General features: G+C 40.4%; 1 pseudogene; it reads right to left on the bottom strand.

The window, feature by feature from the left end:
- Positions 1 to 529: 529 nt before the first annotated feature.
- Positions 530 to 2,905, bottom strand: LOC136200908 (putative F-box protein PP2-B8; annotated as a pseudogene).
- Between the last annotated feature and the right edge of the window lie 11,657 nt (positions 2,906 to 14,562).

The raw sequence follows: 14,562 nt of genomic DNA, 5'->3' as shown, positions 1-14,562 counted from the left end.
ATATCACATATTTGGTACACAATTATTATCAATTATATCATCCACAAAACATAATATAGCAATACAATTTTTTTTTTTAATCTCATTCACTCAAAATACACCATTGTTAGCCAGACACGGATCGAGAGGGTCGGAAGGATTTTGAACACCCAATGGTTATGGAAATTTAATCTTTTAAGGTAAAGACATTCAAAACATCGCAATCACATAATCATTAAAACACCTCCTGCTAATGAATTCTAAATTCGTCTTTACTACTATTTGTTTCATTTTTTTCTTTTAGGAGAGCTAAAACCCGGAGAAAAAATAAAACCCTACACCTGAATCCCATGATTCAGAATAGATTCACACAATCATCAAATAAAATGTCTTAAATATTTACATGGATGACTCAAACTTCTCTATGTAGTCTGTAACTTTCTTACTCTCAGGGTAAGAATACACTTTATTACTCTCACAATATATAAGAACACACGAACTTGATTTCCCACTGTCTATCTCGTAACCCACGACAAGAAAGAAAATCAACTAGTAAGAAATGCTGACTATATAACTATAAAACATTTGCTATTGAAAATTTTCATTTCATTCGCTTCATCTTTTAATATGAATTCATTAATCTTCAAGAGAAAAAAAGATACAAATTAGCAAATATATAGCGAGTACTCTGGGGTATTCTCATTGTTGTCCCATATCATCACATATATCTTCTTCTTTTTTAAATCTCATTCCTTCGCAAACCCTTTTATACAGGATTCGGGTAGTTCAATTACGACTTGATAGTACCGACTACCGAGTACCTTCGAAATTCGTATATGTTACCATTCCTACTTCCTATAACCCTTCTCCCAAGCCACCCCGGTTGTTTCATTACATGGTAAATTTTGGCCTGATTTCTATACCTCGAATAAGAAGACCTCTTTTCCAATGCAAATTCTTCACCTCTTTCACACTCATTTCCAAATCTCCATCTTCTCCTTCCTTATTGAAGAATTCACCCAATTCAATCTCTAACCATCCATCTCTTCTCTCCTTCACAACTATTTCCCCATCTTCTCTTTCTCCATTTCCTTCATCTAAATATAAAGTTCTTAAATGGTTTTCATTTGCACCAGCTTCCACTAATCCTACCACAGCTTCTACTGGTTCATGTTCGAATCCGTAGGCTCTCCTTCAGCTTATACACAAGATAAACCCCGTAGTTTGCAGTTGTCGACAGCATACGACTGTTGATTCTGCCTTTAATTTCCAGCCAACAAACACTACGAAGCTCTGCAATTTCTTTGAATCTGTACTTAGATTACACATAAAATTGAACTCTTAGTTTGGAAAAGAATTGAACTTTTCTTACTAGAATTCGATTCAGTTCGATTACCAAGTTATTTTTCTATGTCTCCACAGTGATCCCGGACCAAACTGGTCTAAGACCGTTCAAATCATGCCATGTTAACAGTGGTGTTCACGTTGCATGATTTGAATGGTCCGAGACCAGTTTGGTCTGAGACCATTCTAGAATGATAGTTCCACAGGAAATATTACATAATTAACAAAAACCAATTGAATTTTCATCACAGCATTTCATGTTTCCATTTTCACACATTCAGGAGTGTTAATTGTGCAACTGGGCTGTGTTTGTGTCGTATCTATTATCTGACTAACACTATTAATGAGTCAACTCTAATCCGACTCAAAGTATTAATGAGTCAACTCTAATCCAACTCAAAAATTTCGTCTGATAATTGAATCAACCTAATTGAGAGTTTGTACCGTTGTCATGCAAGTCACATAATCATGTTATCAATTCTACGTGATTATATAATCTTGTTACTGTTACCGTATAAGAAATTCACAACCATAATCATGTACACAATTGCTACCTTACTGCATAAGAAATTGACAATTTCAATTTGCCACCCTTTCTTGACACATCACAAGTTACTCTATCTAAAATAGGAGAGAATTCTTGTTCTTATTAAAAAGAAATGGTACCAAAATGAACCAAGATTTTTAGAAAAATACCAATTTAGTTACAATTGTACAAAATAGCATCATTTTACACTCAAACTTTGTGAAATGGTACCAATTTAGCCATGGAACGAAACATTGGCTAATTTGGTACCATTTCACAAGCATTCAGCTGCCAAATTCCGTTATTAACATTTAATCAATATTGAGGTTAAAATGATGCTATTTTTGTAGGTTAGAATAAAACTTATGGCGTATCTTGTCCCAAAGCAAAAGTTGAGCAGCAAATTGAACTAAATTCTAGTCAAAATGGAGTCTCAAACCTCACTGTAATTAATCAAACGATGATTAAATTCAATAGAAGAACAATTTAAGTATAAATTAGCAAACGGACCTTGAATTTGCACCAGAGCTAATCCATCTCCAATTTTGAGGAGTATCGCCCCAGATAATCGTCAAACCCCTTGCTGAAATCATATAACATTTCTTCCCACTCCGTTTATCCAATGAAAAACTCTATCGAAAACAAAACGCACAAACACTTCACAAAAAATTCTCAGAAATTAGTGAAAATTTCGGGGTTTATTGCCGGGGAAGTAGATGTTACCGTTTTTCCGTCGTCGATGAGGATTGGATCATCGCAGAGGCTGAGATAAAGCTGTTTCTTAGAAGAAAAACTGCGGAGAAGGGAAGCAGAGGAAACAATTGACTGATAATCAGGCGGCAGGAACCTTTCCCAAACGGGATCGGAATTAGCGGCATCTCTGAAATCGGAAGAGACGACGGTTGATCTGCAGGCTTCTCTAGGATCCGTGAACGATAAGATGTTTGCTATGCAACCTTCCGGAAGCTCCGGCATACTGATTTCGTCGGCTGCCATTGTTGACTAATTGAAACTATGCCTACTGCTTTGCTCCGGAATTTGATGGAGATTTATCAATTTTAACCCATGTAGAGGTGCAAGTTGACATAATTTATCAATTTAATCTCTATATTTTTTTTATTTACACATTTGACCTCTGTATTTTAAACTTTTTCAATTTTTTACTGTTTCCAATAGAGCTGTCCATAGTTTGGTAGGGCCGGACTCGGGCCAGATTCAACTGGGCTGAGCACTAAAAGCATCTTCTCAGGCCCAGGCCCGGCCCAAACCCAGTAAAATAATTGATATTACAAAAGGTAAATAATTTATTAGTCCTCTCTCTTTCACTTAACACACTACTGCTTAGTTTTTCTATTTTAAAAAACACATTATAAAGTCCATATTCTTTGTCAATGTTAACGTTGTGATCCTTCTGTTATATTCAGCATAAACAACAGACATAAAATGACAAAATAATATGGCTATTTTGTATCGCGTTATAACGGTTCTGAAAGTTAAGATATGTTTGGTTAAAAATCTAAAAAATAGACAAAATAACAAAATGGTTAACGGTGAAAAAAAGATAGAAACATTATAGTGTTTTTTAAAATAAAAAAACTAAATAATATATTAAATAAAAAAAGTAGGGATTAATAAATTATTTATCCTACTAAAAATAATCTTTTTTACCTTGTAAAACTAGTGGAAAATTACTATCCTGCCAAGTCCAATTCCAACAGCAGCCTGATCGATCCTACGCTTCAGTACTGAACCGTAATGATACTCCAATTCCTATGTCGACGGCGACTATCTCAGACAAGGGCGGCATTCGATCAGTGAAAATCACTCAATCAGCATATGATCGCAGGGTGGTGATGTGCTCATCTTCCCTTATCGGGTGATTGATCCTAAGAAACATGTCTATGCGAGGGGACATAAAACAGCAGTACCCGTTAAGGCGGCCACAGCAATTGTGCTTGTGAAGGATGCAATTGTTGGTCCCTTGTAAGGTTGCAAATATAGTTCCAAGGGGGGGTTAGGAACTATTTTACCTTTTTTTAAATAATTTGGGCAGATTTCTTTTCTTTAAGAAAAGTTTATCTAACAGCGGCGCTTAGCACTCAGCAAGACACTGGCTTAGTCAACTAGTGACTAGGACAGCTTCGTTGCTTAGATCAGGAAATAGCACTTAGAGTCTATTCCTGAACCTTCTCGTTGGTAGCGCACAACTCAGCTTGACCTCTTGTACTTGGTCAGTTTTAGTTTGTTTTAAGCAAGCAGTGTAAATAAGGAGTTAAGGTTTAGAAATACTTCACTCAGCAGATTTATCCAGGTTCGGCTTCTTCTAAGCCTACGTCCTGTCCCCGGAACACTTCCGAGATTTCAAATCCTCTACTGAGCTCTTTAAAGGTAGAGCCTCAAACCTTTTACAATATCAGCAATTGAGTATGACAAGAGTACCTTCCTCTATACTTCTACTCAATCCTAATCTCTCCGCTGAGTACTTAAAACCGAGTACTCAGCCTCTCCTTTCTACTTCTAGAAATGATAAAGATTTTGTCCTAAACAACAATTGCTAGAACACCTTAGATGATTGAAAAACAATCACTCTAGACTTTTACACAGATATGAAAATGTAGTGTAAGAATTTTGCTTTGCTTCTTGCTTGCTGAACTTGTAGAGATTTGGACAGCGTAATGGCTTGATCAAGTTCTGTGTATTGTGAAGCTTGTGATGGCACTATTTATAGAGACGTCTGGCCATTCGGTCATTTCGAATTTCGAAATAACCGTTGGAGGGAAACGGCTATGTGTCGTTGTCATCCTGACTTACACAGAGCTCTTGGCCAATCACAATCGTGTATCTTCTGTCCTCGGTCAGCACAGCAGATGGTCTCTCCTTTTATGGTAAAGTCAACTGGACAGCATACTGTGTCGTCTGAACTTTGTTAAAAGAGGAAACACTTTGTCTGGAAGTTTTCCTTTGCCGGTCTGCTGTCTTGTATGCTTTGTCGAGACTACTCAGCAGCTTCATTGTGAAGTTGTTCTTGAAGGTCTTCTAGATCCTTCCGTTTGCTGAGTTGCGTTTTTGTCCAAAACGACAACGTCTTGACATACGTGGGCCGAGTGTACTGAGTTGTTTGACTTGGGCCTTGGCTTCCGTATTGGGCTTGGGCCTTCCAATCCTTATGACTTATAACATTTATACTCAACATTGAACAAGCACATTAGTAGAATAAATCAACGCATTTAAACTTAGTGTGTTTAGAATATGTATTCTAATTTATACTTAAACAATTTTGTCAAATCAAAATTATGTGGAAAGGTGTTTCAACAAACTCCCCCATTTTGATGTTGGCAAAACTGTTCAGCAAGGAACTCAGTATGAGCTCCCCCATGATAGTTGACCTTTTTAATTAAGTGAACTCCCCCGTAAGGACTGAACTACTGACTTAGTTTTATTCTAAACATTCTAAGGTTTAACTGAATAAGTCTAAGATCAGATTTCAGGTATAGGTCAGCTTATGGGTCATATTCTATTTTACTCAGTATTCAGCGGAAGTAATGTATAGTGACAGAGCGCGCTGAGCAAATTATTGTTCAATGAGTTCTTTATCAGAATGTTTCATAAGATCATAGTATGATGTCAAACATGTTATCAGCATATCATTTAGTCAATAAATATTATAAGTGTTAAGCATAGCTGATATAAACGAAGATACATAATAACTCAGTACTTAATAGCATATATCATAACTCAGTATTTGAATAAGAAAAGGAAGTATGATATATTGATAGAAGTCAGCAGTTGCACAGCAAAAGAAATAAATTAGCACATATAGCACATATTGCAAAAATTAAGACCTAGCCTAACTATTTCTTTTTCTTGCCCTGTGACTGACTTCTCTTGTACTGACGTTGCTCATGCTGAGCTCTAGCAGCTTGCGCTTTCTCCCCCGTTTTGTCAACTTCAGGGAGCTTAAACGCATCGGTTAAGACAACGCGAGTCAGTTCTTGTGAAAGCTCTTTGAGTTTGTCAGCACTTTCATTGACCCCATCAAAAATGCCAACGCCATCAGCGGATACTTCGACTGGTATATGAAGATCAGCAGCACTGAGCATATTCACACTGAAGGCTTGTGCTTTGGCTTGCCAAATGAGAGCTTCAGTGAGACCAGCAAAGACTTGGTGGAAGGTTTTTAAGAGTGCTGAGTCATAATGATGACGCTGGATATTGTTATGATGGATGTGAGTGAAGGATTGCCGTGCAAGAGATAGCAACTCATTTTGCTTCATCGAGTCAGTATCCATCTCTTGTTTGTTGAGATTAAGGAGCCGGATGGCCTCACCAAGTTGCTCGACTGAGCACTGACTATAGGATACCATTTGCTCATTTGTCTTAAGTTGCTCAGTATGAAGCTGAGCAAAGAGCATCTTGAGTTCTGAGGAAGTGGCATAGTCAGTGTTCACAGCAGACAACTTCTGAACTTGCTGATGGAGTGAGTTCAGATGTTGAATTGTTGACAGCTGTATCTCTGCCAACTTAGCAATTGAATCCTGCTTAGCTTGCTGGGCTTGTAATGACAGGACGACATTCAGCAGATCCTTGAGTCCCTTGACTTCGTTGAGAAGTAGAGTGACTTGAGAGAGCTGAGTTGCGTCAGGAATTGAAGAACCAGCAGTAGGCGAAGCGGAATGTTGAAGATCGTGGATGAGTGCTTGCACTGAGTCAAGGAGCTTTTTGCCGGAATCAGTGGTATCCCGATGTACATCAGTATGACCAGAAGAAAGTGGGGTGAAAGGAGTACCCTGGTCAGTGACTGGATGACTTGGCTCAATCTGCACTTGAGTTGGAGGTAAGTTTGATTGATCAGAAGAGAGGTTGTTGATGATGGAAGTCATAACTCGAACACTGTCTGTGCTGACGGCAGAAGGATGAGGAGTCAGCATTATGCTTGAGGAAACATGATGGGCAGTGCTTGGTTCAACCTGACTTGTAGAAGTGGTTGAAGTGTTATGCTCGGCATGTTCCTGTTGAGAAGAAACAGAGGCTTGTTTTTCCAACGGCGTTGTAGTAGAGGAAGTTGAGGGCCGTTTGAAAAATTTTAATTGGACTGTAGAAGGATCCTTTGTTGTCTTGGAGAGGACAAGTTCAGGAATGGATGGTGGTTGCACAGGAGGGTCACTGACTATTACCTCACTGGCCTTAACCAGTTTTCGCCTTCTACGTGGTGGAGTGGTATGATGAGCAGGTTCTATTGAGTGAGTAGGAGAAGGTTCCTTTTGCTCAGTCTGAATCTGGTCAGCTTGCTCTTCAACTTGTTCAACTCCCGCAGCCAACTCAGTGTCAGTCTGCACAGCTCCACCTGCTAACCCAGGGTCAGCGTCCTCAGCTTCAATTTCGCTGGCATATTCTTCAGACTCCTCAGCGTCATTCTGACTGCTGGTTTCATCATCTTCTTCTTCTTCCTCAGTATTATCCCCATCAAGTTCTTCCTCAACTTGGGAGATGAAGTGGTCATCTAACTGGACCTCAGTTCCCTCAGCATCAGTGCCTTGACATTGAGTGAAGTGAGAATCACCCGGTACAATAAAATCCGTCGGTATGACGTCGAGAGGGGCCAGTGTTGAAGACTTCTGCTTCTTCTGAGGGAGCTCAGCAGCTGCCTCAGTGTGAGGCTCATCTTGCCTGCTTCTCTTCTCAGCTGACTTTTCAGCTGACCTCTGCCTCTTTGCTGGAGACACAACATTAGGTGTCTCAACAGATTTTCTCTTGCGAGAAGCTAGGGCCTTAGTTCTTCGCCCTTTCTTAGGCTCAGTTATAGTCTCCTCAGTCTGATCAGCTTGGCCAGCAGCAGCAGCAGCTTTTCCTTTCTTCAAAGGCTGCCCATATTTCAGTGCCCTCAGCGAGGCAGCTGTGATTTCGGTTCCTCTGAAAGATTCCTCACCTTCAAGGACAATCTTGTGGTCGATGAGGATCCTGGTAATGATTGATCCCAACCTTATTGTACCCGTGCTGCGTAGGAACCCAGCAACTAGGAAGACCGGCATGTTGATGGGGGTGTACGTCAGCATGTGCCATATGAAGCACTGTTCAAAGTTCGTTGCTGAGGTCGTGCAGTTTATCTTAGGGTAAATGAAGTAGCTCAGCAGGTAGTGAGCCATCTTTTGGTGCTGTCCCATTGAAGATGCTGAGATCTCGCCTGAGTGACCCTCAGGTTTGCAGAAAGTATGGACGTAGTCGGTCTTGTCCTGATCTCCAGACTTCCTCAGCCTCACTCCCTCAGTTTTAAGTTGGAGGAGATTTCCTATGTACAGAGGGTTGATGAAGATCGTCTTTCCTTTTACTTTAGTGCTTAGATAGTCAGGGGAGTCATTGGCAACCATGAGATTGTGGTAAAACTCCCTTACCAGGTCAGGATACGTTTCATCTCTGACGGAGAACAGCCCAGTCCATTCGTTCTTTGCAATCCATTCGGCAAACGGTTGTTCATATTGGACGAAGTGCTCAGAAACCCATCTGGAGGGCTCAACTTTCCATTCGAGAACACTTTCGAAGACTTTAGAGTAGGTTCGTATTTTCACAGCTTTCTCTTTTTCAGAGTTTTGATCAGTTTTACCCTTGCTAGAGGTGGAAGGGTTTCGTGAAGGTTCATCGGAGCTGGACTTATTTTGGCCGGCACCGGAGACGTTGAAGGATAGCTTAGTCATGCTTCTAAGATGGAGAGAATAGAGGTATTTGAGAGAGAGAAATTTGGGTGATTTCGTAGCCTTAAGGATTTGTTGAGCGTAAGGAGTAAAAGATGGGGAAATGCCCATGATTTATAGACGAGTTAAACGGTGTGGATCTTAACCAAATCCATGTGTCAGTTGCCTTGGGATCATGTACCGACAGGGATCCTGGCATTTATGACACATTACGGCGAATACGTCATCCTAGGTTATACGCGTGCTTGGAATTTATGCTAACGGATTAATCACTCAGTATTTAGAATGTCAAGCGTTTGATATTCTGAGTGGTCAGTGCATTATTTAAGGATGATTTTAAGTTCAAGTTCTAAACTAATTTACTCAGTGTGCAAGTTTACTCAGTATTGTATATTCAGTCAGTTTCAATGAGATACTCAGCAAACAATAAATCATTCAGCATGTAATTCACTCAGCATTCAATATTCATTTAGCACAGGAATTTACTGAAGAGGATTAAACATACCAATTTCTTCTCTCAGTATGCTAAATTGCTCTCGTGCTAGAGGCTTTGTCAAGATATCAGCCAGCTGCTCATCTGTTGGCACATAAGTCAGCTTAATTTCTTCTTTGAGTACATGATCTCTGATGAAGTGATGTCTTATGCTGATATGCTTCATCCTGCTGTGCTGGATTGGGTTCTTTGAGAGGTCAATTGCACTCTTGTTGTCGCATTTGACTTCAATTGTCTTTGTTTGAACACCATAATCTTCAAGCTGTTGCTTAATCCAAAGGACTTGAGCAACACAGCTTCCAGCAGCAATGTACTCAGCTTCAGTTGTGGACAGGGCTACTGACGCCTGCTTCTTGCTGAACCAAGATACAAGACAGCTTCCTAGGAATTGGCATCCTCCAGAGGTGCTTTTTCTTTCCAGCTTGTCTCATCCATAGTCAGCGTCAGTGTATCCGATGAGTGTAAAGTCATGAGTATTTGGATACCACAAACCTGCATTTACTGAGCTTTGCAAATATCTAAGGATCCTTTTTACGGCTATGTAATGGGATTCCTTAGGGTTAGCTTGATATCTAGCGCAATAGCATACTAAGAACTGAATGTCCGGTCTACTTGCTGTTAAGTAAAGTAAAGAGCAAATCATACCTCGGTATAACTTGCTGTCTACTGACTTACCATTCTCATCAGCACAAAGGACAGTGTCAGTGCCCATAGGAGTGGATATTGGCTTGCAATTTTCCAAGTCATATTTCTTTAAGATCTCCTTGGCATATTTGGCTTGACTGATGAATATGCCATTCTTTCCTTGCTTAATTTGAAGTCCGAGGAAGAAGTTGAGTTCTCCCATCATTGACATTTCGAATTCAGTCTGCATTTGTTTGCTAAATTCCTTGCACATAGATTCATTAGTAGCACCAAATATAATATCATCCACATATATTTGTGCCAGCAGGGTATCTTTACCCTTTCTCTTAATGAATAAGGTTGTATCAGCTTGACCCCTGACGTAACCTCTAGTCAGTAAGAAGTTGGTCAGCCTCTCATACCAAGCACGTGGTGCTTGCTTGAGTCCGTACAGAGCCTTTTTGAGTTTGTAAACATGGTTTGGGAACTTAGGGTCCTCAAAACCTGGAGGTTGATTTACATAAACCTCCTCGTTTATAACTAAATTAAGAAAAGCACTTTTGACATCCATTTGGAATAATTTAAAGTTCATGTAAGATGCATATGCACACAGTATTCTAATTGCCTCTAGCCTTGCCACTGGGGCAAAGGTCTCACTATAGTCTATACCTTCTTGCTGACTGTAGCCCTGAGCTACAAGCCTTGCTTTGTTCCTGACTACGTTTCCTTGTTCGTCCATCTTGTTCCTGAAGACCCATCTTGTTCCGATGGTCTTTTGACTCTTTGGATGAGGCACTAACTCCCATACATCATTTCTTCGAAATTGATCGAGCTCCTCTTGCATTGCGTTCATCCAGAATTCATCGTACTCAGCTTCAGCGAAATTCTTCGGTTCTTGTACTGAGACGAAAGCAACATTGCTGAGGTACTTCCTGAGTTGATTCCTCGTCATCAGGGTATTCCCAGCAGAATCAAGGATTGCACTTTCGGAGTGCCCTCTTGGAATCCTTATTTCTTTGGGTAGATTCAGGTCTTGTGCTGTTCGTGTTTCAACATTCTCTGTAGAAGTAGATGGGTCAGTGAAAGTAATTTTAGGTTCACTCTTACTCTTGGTCAGCCGTTTTATGAAGGACTCAGTAGCTGGTTCTTGATCAGCAGGTGCTGAGTTTGGTTCATCTTCTGTCAGCGGCTGGTATCTTCCTGCAGGGTCAGTTTCATCGAATTGCACATGTATAGATTCTTCTAATACTTGGGTTCTCTTATTAAAAACTCTGTATGCTTTGCTGTTTGTTGAGTAGCCTAGAAAGATAGCCTCATCAGCTTTTGAATCAAATTTGGCTAAGCTATCTTTGGTGTTTAAAATAAAACATCTACAGCCAAAGGCACGAAAGTATCCAATGTTGGGCTTTCGTCCTTTCCAAAGTTCATAAGGGGTTTTCTTAAGTATAGGTCTGACTAGAGCCCTATTTAGAATATAGCATGCTGTGTTAACAGCTTCTCTCCAAAAATACTTTGGAAGCCTATGCTCATCCAGCATTGTCCTTGCTATTTCAACAAGAGTTATGTTCTTCCTTTCAACAACCCCATTTTGCTGAGGCGTTCTAGGAGCAGAGAAATTGTGGTCAATGCCGCTGGCTTCACAGAATTCAACAAACTTTTGGTTTTTGAATTCTCCGCCGTTATCACTACGGATATGAGCTAATTTTAGGTCTTTCTCATTTTCAATTTTTCTAACCAAGTTTGAAAATGTCTCAAAGGTCTCATCCTTGCTGGTCAGCAAGATAACCCACGTATACCGAGAGAATTCATCTACAATGACCAAGGAAAATCTTCTTCCACCCAGACTCAGCGGCTGGACTGGACCAAAGAGATCCAAGTGTAGTAACTCTAACGGACGTTTAGTTGAGACAATGTTTTTACTATGAAAAGATTGTTTGGTTTGTTTTTCATCTTGGCAAGCGTGGCATAGTTGATCTTTTTGGAATTTAAGTTCAGGCAGTCCCTCAACCAATTGCTTTCTTGCTAATTTGGCCAGGAGGTCCATGCTTACATGACCAAGTCTCCTGTGCCATAGCCAGGAATTTTCTTCCTTTGTTACTAAGCACACAGTTTTTGAAAACTTTTTCTCTAAGTCTAGCATAAAGACATTATCTATCCGAGGGGCAGTTAAGATTAACTCATTAGTTTTACCCTCGTATATTTTACATCCAGTAGCATCAAATATAACTTTTCTCCCATTGTCACATAGCTGAGCTACGCTGAGTAAGTTATATTTGAGTCCGCTGACTAGGGAGACAGATTCAATAGTAGGGTTACCTCCGACGGTTCCTGAGCCTACTATCTTACCCTTCTTGTTGTCTCCAAAACTTACACTCCCTCCTCGTTTACGTTCAAACGTGATGAACTGAGTTTCATCACCCGTCATATGCCTTGAGCATGCGCTGTCAATATACCACATCTTTGACTTCTCGGCACATCTCAGACTTACCTGCAGTGTAACTAGTTATTTTTAGGTACCCAATTCTTTTTGGGTCCTGACTTGTTAGGTGCAACAGGTATAGCATCATATTTTATTTTATGGCGGCATACATGGACAGTATGGCCATTCTTTCCACAGAAGTCACAACTGACCTTCTGTTTAGGATTTTTTACTGACTTGTCAGCACCCCAGTGCTGAGCGTGCCAGCACACTTTAGTAGTGTGTCCTAACTTCCCACAAAAGTCACATTGGACTTTTCGCTGGGGATTTCGTCTCTGCTGAGTACCTTGGTACTGTGTACCTTGATACTGAGTTCTCAGCAGAAAATTGTTTTTATTTGGAACCTTTAATTGGTTCTGAATGGTTGTGACATCCTTCCTCAGTTTCTTTGAAACTGACTGGACTTCAGAGACAGACTCATGAATGATTTTCATATTTTCATGTAAAACTGAGTTGTCTTGAAGAAGGTATCTGAGGTCACTCAGTTTGACCTCTTCTACTTCATCACAGCGCCGACTGAGTGCTTTAATCTTCCTGTTACACTTTTTAACAAGTGTATAGAGATCACTCAGGGCGTTACCCATTTCATTTCTGAGTTGAGAGAGTGAGATTACCTCATTAGATTGCTCTTCATTATCTGACTCATCAGATTGGTCAGCATGCTCAGAAATGCATGGCTCAGCAAGTTCGTCAGCCATAAAGCATATCTTCGCTGACTCGGTGGCCTCAGTTTCTGTTGATGAAGATTCATCACTGTCACTCCAAGTAGCCACCATTGCCTTCTTCCCACTTTTCTTGTCTTTCCTCAGCGTGGGGCAGTTTGACTTAATATGGCCATCTTGGTGGCACTCAAAGCATGTAATGGGCTTTGAGCTGTCCTTTCTGTATTTGTTGTCGCTTGAGTCAGCCTTATACTTATCAAACTTTTTGTAAGGCTTTTTGGAATATTTTTCGTTCTTCCTGAACAGCCTCTTCATCTTTCTTGTGAACATAGCCATCTCCTCATCATCAGTTGAACTCCCGTCAGTGGAGTCAGCCTTCATGACAAGTGACTTCTGCTTCTTGTCATCAGATTTTTCCTTCACCTCAAAGTTTTTCATGGATATCTCATGGGTCAGCAATGAACCGATGAGTTCGTCATATTTGTAGGTGGTTAAATCCTAAGCTTCCTCAACTGCTGTCTTCTTTGCTTGCCAGTCTTTTGGAAGACTCCTGAGTATCTTTTTGACTTGTTCTTCCTCAGTGAAGATTTTCCCAAGTATCTTGAGCTCATTAATGATGTTGGTGAACCTTGCGTTCATGTCTGAAATGCCCTCATCATTGTTCATCTCGAACAGCTCGTACAGTCTCATCTGCTGATTCACCTTGGATTCTTTTACTTTGTTTGTTCCCTCGTAGGTGACTTCCAGCTTTTTCCAGATCTCTTGTGCCGACTCACAACCTGAGATTTTGTTATATTCTGCAGCATCGAGCGCACAGTGAAGCATATTGATAGCCGAAGCATAGTTTTGAAGCTTCTTAAGATCATCCTCTGTCCATTCAACCTCAGCTTTAACAACTGACTGGCCAGCAACAACTTTCACAGGTACAAACGGGCCTTGGACTATAGATAGCCAGGCACTCATGTTTGTAGCTTGAATGAAGTTTTTCATCCTATTCTTCCAAAAGGTATAGTTTGACCCGAAGAATAGGGGAGGCCTGGTAATGGACAGCCCCTCAGGTAATATCTGAGTTGTCTGGTTTCCAGGGAGAAACCGAGTGCTGTTTTCGCCCATGGTATGGATCAACTCAAGGTTGTTAGACCTTTAGTAATGAGCTTTTAAGCTCTGATACCACTTGTTGGTCCCTTGTAAGGTTGCAAATATAGTTCCAAGGGGGGGTTAGGAACTATTTTACCTTTTTTTAAATAATTTGGGCAGATTTCTTTTCTTTAAGAAAAGTTTATCTAACAGCGGCGCTTAGCACTCAGCAAGACACTGGCTTAGTCAACTAGTGACTAGGACAGCTTCGTTGCTTAGATCAGGAAATAGCACTTAGAGTCTATTCCTGAACCTTCTCGTTGGTAGCGCACAACTCAGCTTGACCTCTTTTACTTGGTCAGTTTTAGTTTGTTTTAAGCAAGCAGTGTAAATAAGGAGTTAAGGTTTAGAAATACTTCACTCAGTAGATTTATCCAGGTTCGGCTTCTTCTAAGCCTACGTCCTGTCCCCGGAACACTTCCGAGATTTCAAATCCTCTACTGAGCTCTTTAAAGGTAGAGCCTCAAACCTTTTACAATATCAGCAATTGAGTATGACAAGAGTACCTTCCTCTATACTTCTACTCAATCCTAATCTCTCCGCTGAGTACTTAAAACCGAGTACTCAGCCTCTCCTTTCTACTTCTAGAAATGATAAAGATTTTGTCCTAAACAACAATTGCTAGAACACCT

Source organism: Euphorbia lathyris, chromosome 7 (genome assembly GCF_963576675.1).
Source record: "Euphorbia lathyris chromosome 7, ddEupLath1.1, whole genome shotgun sequence".
In the NCBI taxonomy this organism is placed as follows: Eukaryota; Viridiplantae; Streptophyta; class Magnoliopsida; order Malpighiales; family Euphorbiaceae; genus Euphorbia; species Euphorbia lathyris.
The sequence above is the reverse complement of the archived record's forward strand: the minus strand, read 5'-3'. Positions and strand labels throughout refer to the sequence as shown.